Raw genomic sequence first — 6,969 nt, 5'->3', positions numbered from 1 at the left:
CCAGGTTTTGTTCACCTGAAACAGCGGTATGGTGAGCCTCTTGCCCACCATGCTGATCAATTTCGTTACCGTGCCTTGAACGAGTGACCGTCATGATGAACTTTTTCCTGAATCTTTTTCAACGTCACTAATTCGCAGCTCTCAATGAAAGCACCAAACTGTTGATGTGGTTTTTCGCCAACAGTGTATTACGAAAATTAGCTGGAATAAATTAGTGCTTGAGGGTAAACCGTAACAAGAATAATAACTCTTAAAGATGCTTAGAATGGTATAGTAAGAACACTCGTTCCTTTTTACGTGGTTCGGAGGTTAAAATCCCCCTAGTCCATGAGTCGATATTATTGTTTTATGTCTCTCTATATTTTGACAGAATATTTGCATTACACAGAAAAAACCCAACCCCTTTTATATCCAAGGTCTTCGTATTTATAGAAGAACCATCCTAGGATAGGTGTTGGGGTTGTCACGTGAATATACATCCCTTTTTGTGACCTGTCTTCTACAAATGGTGAATATTACAATATATCTTAAGGTAAGGTCTAATCATTAGGTAAAAATGATCATGGGCCACCTGGCGTAATCAGACACGTGATGTCTGATTACGCACGTTTATATTATGTGTCTGAGAATTCAAGGATAAGTGGACATGCGATGTCTGACCACGTACGTTTATATATAACATATCCAGCTTAATAAACTCGTGGGCGTGGTAGGCGGTCAGAGGACTCCGACCTGAGCATAATGCCAGCCCGTGTCCATGAGTCTATAAGTTATATCCATCTCCAACTCTTACTTCAATGTTTCGATCTCCTCAGCTCATGTTATTATCTGGGGGGTTGCACTGCCTCCACTGAGGAGATATCAACTTGTGGGTCCCTTAGAATTGTTCTTAGACAGCCAGTTGTACTTGAGCTGCATAAAAGACCTGGGCTGAATATCAGGGCGTACAACATGCATGTGGGCCCATTTCTTATTAGAAGGGCATTTTAGTAATTTTGGCCCGTTGAGGGCATAGTTGTATATATATAAGTGTATATTGAGTGAGACCACATTATTATGTGGATATATTTGAGTTGTTCAGAACGAGGTGATCCTAGGGAGCAAGTTAGTGATCTAGTCATAATAGGATCAAATACCTGGCTCGAGTTGAGCTAAGGGGTATTTTAGTAACTTAGTACATTATTGGGATTTGTCAGGTAATGGGAAATTTTTTAGTGATTACCTGAGAATATTGGAGATAACGAGAATTATGAGGCGTTAATTATGATTAACGGGATATGTGACAGAGACTAGTTTGCCCTTGTAGGCATAAGAGAGCAAGGCTAAGGGCAAGGGACATTTGGGTCTTTTTATGGCAAAGAGGTGACATAGTCACTAGTTTCTTCAGCAAATGGAAACCCCAAAACAGAACAACCACACACAAACACAATCAACTCTCTCTCTCATCTGTTCTCTCTCTCTCTCTCTCTCTAAGATTTGGCTTGGTTTTTGAGAAAGCTAAGGGAATTCAAGGCTTGGCTTTAGGGTTGGACTAGTTGCAACTAGGGGGACTTAAACCACAGCTGAGGTATGCTTCAATTCCTATTTTGATTGAATTTTGTTTTAGTTCCTAAGTGTTCTTGAGCTTTGCGGATCAAGGTAGTGATTTGAGTTTTGATGGGGTTTTGAGTAAGTTTCGGGCTGGGTTTTGTTGGTGTTAATGTGTTGATGATGGCAGAGGACTGAATTATGATTTTGGGGTTAGTTTGGGATGGATTTATGAAAGAAATGGCTCTGGAAAAACTGGGTTCGCAGGGTCGCGCCGCAACCCTGTTCTTGGGGCGCCGCAACCCGTGGGAACCCAGGGCCTAGGGGCTCTCTGAGTTACGTAGGCACACCAAGACCCTTCGGGGCTACACCGCGGTGCACGTCCCTGGGATTTATGCAAGGGGCTTTCTGACTTGAGGCGCGCCAAGTAGGTTTTGAGTGACGGGAACTCAAACCTAAGGGCTCGGGAATGATTCTACTACCCGGAGACTAGGACTCCTTCTAGAAGCCTTTATTTACTCGATATTGATAAATATCATTTATTATGGTTATGACTAAGGTATCTCTAGGGCTCGGGAAAGGATCATATTCGAGGGTCATTCATATTTACCTTGCGCTTGGACCTGAGGTAAGAAGACTGCACCCAATACGTGATGTATACGATTAGGGCTTGGCCCACTTGTTAAATGTAGACTTGATTAGGGCTTCGGCCCCGATAAATGAGCATGATTATGATTATGCCTGTGATTGTTTGATTAAGCATGTTGAATGCTCTGCATATGAATAGTTGTTATAAAATGTATGCTTGTTTGCATTATCTGATTGAGAAAGGCTTAACTGATAAGTCAAGGACGACAGTAGCGCCTTGAGCGCTAGCTGATATGGTTAGGCCTAATCAGGAGTGCATTATACACTTGTTCGACCCAATGGTCGTGGAAAATTAAGCGCCAGGTACACTGGGCCAGCTCTACGGCTGGTTATACAGAGGATAGGGCCATAGACCTCAGGGTGACTTATTAGTCCCATATCCTAGGGCATGGCCCTAGTATGACTTATTAGTCATCTAGTTAGGGAAGCGACCCCCTGTGTGACAGTGTAGTCACTTATTTGCATAGAGTTCATGCATGAGTAAGGTTATTACTGCTACCCATGCTTATTATGATTCTATGATATATTTTTAATTTCTTATGACCATGTTTAAATTTTCTTGTTGAGCCTTGGCTCACGGGTGTTATGTGGTGTAGGTAAGGAGAAATGGAAGTTGGACCAGCCATGAGTTGGAGAGCTTCAGTGGCGACGGCCGAGGGTTTCTCAGAGGAACTAAGGGTCGAACCATATTTTTCGACTTATGTCGGCTGGTTGTAACTTTTGAACTGTAATAGAACTTTTAAACGTTATTTTGGGATCCCATGTACGAACGTAAATGTTTTAATGAAATGGTTATTCTTTTTTTGACCAAAATTCATAACTCTAAATCATTAATCATGTTTAGTTACACGTTTATTTATCAATAGACTCGTTTAGAGAGTCTAGCACTATTTAAAATACATAATGTGACAGTCTTGGCTATCCAGGGCGTTACAACTTGGTATTAGAGCGTGCCAAGGTTAAGGTTTCCCTAAAGACTGGCTGGGCATGTACACTTGCCACTAAACACAAGCTTGACTCAGGGTTTGGTAACTATTTACGTGGTTATGTGTTTCACTGTTTAAATAGGATATAAATGCGTTATCTGCCTGCCTTATTGGGGAGCATGAGATATTCTGATAGGGCCTGGCCCTTGACTGTTGTATGAATGATAAAGATATGCTTTTTAGCATTGATATTGCTTGTGAATGCAAAGGAACCGCTTATTAGCATTGTTATATGGACATGTTGGTCAAGACACTCTCATTAGCGTTGTTATAGATACATGTATGCTAGGAAAATGCTTATTAGCACTGTTTAAGCCTAAAGAAATGCTTATTAGCACTGTTTAAGGCTAAAGAAATGCTTATTAGCATTGCTATTTGTCTATAAATGTCAGAAAATGCTTATTGGCATCGTTAATTATTTAATAGTCCTAGAAAATGCTTATTAGCATCATTATTAGGATGTGCTTATTAGCACCATGCTTGGATATGAATATGAATTGACATACTTATTAGTATGATTGTTGAGTGTGAGTGTTTGTTTGTTCGGTCTTGGAACGTAGGGCAGCAAGAGTTTTAGTTACTACTACCTAACTTGCCCAATTGATTACTGCAGCAAGGTACAAGCTTGGAAGTATGCTTCCAAGGCAGATAGATTCATTAGCTGGTCAGGAAGAACATGGCTACTACAAAAAATTAGGGATAATTATTATTTTTTTTAAAAAATATTTTAAATATGCTATTGAGAATTGTGAAAGTTATTCTATTAGGATAATTAGGGTTTAAAGTGATTAAAATTAATTTTGAGTTAAAATTTTTTGAATAATAAATGCACATGTTAAATTCAGAAACTCTCCTTTCAAATAATAATAGCATTGTCCAAGACAATTTATTTTTAATAAAAGGGTGTAATAATAAATATAAAAACCAACAAATAAAAGCCCTAAAAAATTTAAGTTGGAAATAAAAATAAAAGCTACACATGTTTGTCCTTCCTCTTCTTCGTGGCCTGATCCCCTTCGTTCGTCATCTTCATTATTTGGTTTTTGTTGATACGATGAAGAAATTCCATAGTTACATCTTTTTGTTCTTCATATGGTACCTTCTCAATGTGTTTGTTAGTTCTCTTGATCCTTGTGAGTATAATTTTCCATTTCTTTATTTCCACCATCAAGTTTTCAGCATATAAGTTGCTTAGTTCCATTCTGAAGTTTTTTATGCAATGAAAAATCTATAAGGAATACACCCACCATGTTCAAAATTTGTACCGTCTTCAACCTTGGTGATTGGTAAGGTAGGCAAAATTTTGGAAGCTTCATCAAGTATTGAAGATTCTCAATCATTCATTCTACTAGAGTTAAGTATTCTTGATCTATGTCAGACATGGCTAAGAATACAAATAGATTGTAATATCCGGTCACACAATTTAAGAATTTTTTGGTTATTAATTTAATAATTGTTTATTTATTTATTGTTCATTGTTTATTATTTGTCATTTATTTAATATTTGAATTTATTTATTAGAAAATTTTGTTAGTTGCCATTTATATGTGGATATGTGTATGTGTGAACACCTCGGGCATGTGTGTTGCAAGGGAATGAGACATTATGATCATGGTTAGATCATGGACATCAATTTGAATCAAGGTAAGAAATGATGGAATGTTTGATGACCTATTAGCTATTATTTGGGAGCTAATTTTCAAAAATTAAGAGGTTATTAAATGCTTTTATAATTGTTGATTGATCTGAATAGATTTTCAAAGATCAAAGGTGATTATTTATCAATCAAGAATAAGGTCCAAATGTGAGTATACAGTCTTAGATTAAGTAGAGAATCAATGCTTGATTTATGACTAGTAATTTAAAAAATTAGGGTTATTAATGATTAATTGATATAGTTGATTTGAGGAATGAATAAGATGATCAAATGGTGATCATCTCAAAGAATTTTGGCATTAAGGGTTTGATGAGCAATCAAGAATGTGGTTGAGAAAAAGACTAGGTGCGTGAGACACATTAGAGTAATTTGAGTGAATTATTTATGGGGATCAAATTAAGGTTTATGGTGATTGAGCAATTAAATCAATTTAGCATTTATGGGTGATTTTTTGTTGGAAGTCTTTAGAGCCTATATAAAGAGAAACCATAGCTCTCATTTTTGCACAAATAAAGAGATAAAGAAAGAGAAGTGGGTGTGAGGAGAAGAGAAAGAAAGAGAATGAGAGAGAAGGCCGAGAGGTGAAGCTCACATCTAGGGCTCAGGTTTGACACAAGGTTAATGTGAGATTCTTGTTTCTATAGTTTAGTTCTTAAGCTTCTTCTTCTCTTTATACTTGATGATCATTGGAGAAGTTTGGATTAAATCTAGGTTTCAGATTTCAAAGATCAAGAAAGGCTAGGGTTTAGAGGTTACAAGGTGGTGAAATTTTAAGAGGTTCAGCCTACACACACTCCAAAGGTACCATGGGAGTTCTAAGTTTGATTTTCCATTAGGGTTTGCACTATGTTTTTGAGTTGACCATTATGAGCATGTTTTTATGAATTTGGGTTTGTGCAGCGCACCAAAATTTTAATTTTTTAATTTAATTGTGTGCTTTATTTGAATTTATAAGTATTAAGTGTTAATTGTATTTGAATTGTTTGGTAGAAAATAAGTTATTTGTATTTTGTTAGTACAAATGCACCAAGGTTCATGGTTAGTAGAAATGCACCCTAGAACTTGTGTGTGTGCATGTGCACGATATCATGGTGAGCATGCAATAGTTTTTCCCATGAATTATTTAATTTATTCTTTTATTTATGAGTATTTTATATAATTAAGAAAAAGAAGATATTAGGAGAATGTTCTAGAGAGTAGTGTTCATATTTATAAAAAAGGAAACAAATAGTGTAGAGGGAGAGAGTGAGCTCACGACAGCCACAAAGGGATAGGAAATTTGATTTCCTAATTATTTTATTTATTTCCTTGATGGGTCAAAAGATTTTATTGCCTTGATTTGGGAGAGAGAAATTAATAAATAACAAGGGAGTGATTTGCGTAATTGGTTCTAGGTTTTTCATTGGGCTAGGATAAGTAGAGAAACAAGTGAGATCTTGGCTCACTTGTGCATTGTGGTCGACTGCTAGAGAGAGAAGGAGAGAGCGCGAGGTAGAGAGAGAGAGAGAGAAAGAAAGAAAGAAAGAAAGGAAGAGAGAGCTCCTGAAGGAGAAGGAGAAGGAGAAGAAGAAGAGTGGGGATTCGAAAATTCCTATAGGTATGGTTCTTTGTGTTGTTTAGATCTTTGGTTTGATTTTCTAAGTTTAAGGTTCTTTCCCCTCAATCCTAAGACTTGTTCTTCTTTTTCTTGATATAGGTTTCGAAAACCCTTGGTTGTTCAAAGTGGTGGCCATTGTTTTGGGTCCTTGATTCCTAGCAATAGAGGTGATGGGAATCTTTAGTTTGGTTGTTGTTGTTGTGATATATTTTATTTTTGTTTATGTGTCTTCAAAAGAAAATATATTTGTATGATGATGGTTAAGTCTTGTGCTTTGTGGTTTTGGCTTATGGCATTTTCTTATTATTGATCATGGGAGGATTTGAATAAGGTTATATTATGAAAAGTTTTGTTCTTACATAAGCTAAGATTTGATGCATGGTGATAGGTTAGAAGTTCTATTATTATATGGGTGTTTGGATCCATGTCTACTATTACATGTTAATGTTTTTTCTTTGATATCCTTGTAAACATGCAAAAGAGATTTTAGATGTTTCATCATGTAGGTTTCGGCCTAGGGGCATTTTAAGCGTGTTTAGTTCATCTTTTTTTTA

Source organism: Humulus lupulus, chromosome 1, assembly GCF_963169125.1.
Source record: "Humulus lupulus chromosome 1, drHumLupu1.1, whole genome shotgun sequence".
Classification (NCBI taxonomy): Eukaryota; Viridiplantae; Streptophyta; class Magnoliopsida; order Rosales; family Cannabaceae; genus Humulus; species Humulus lupulus.
Note: the sequence above shows the minus strand (reverse complement) of the source record.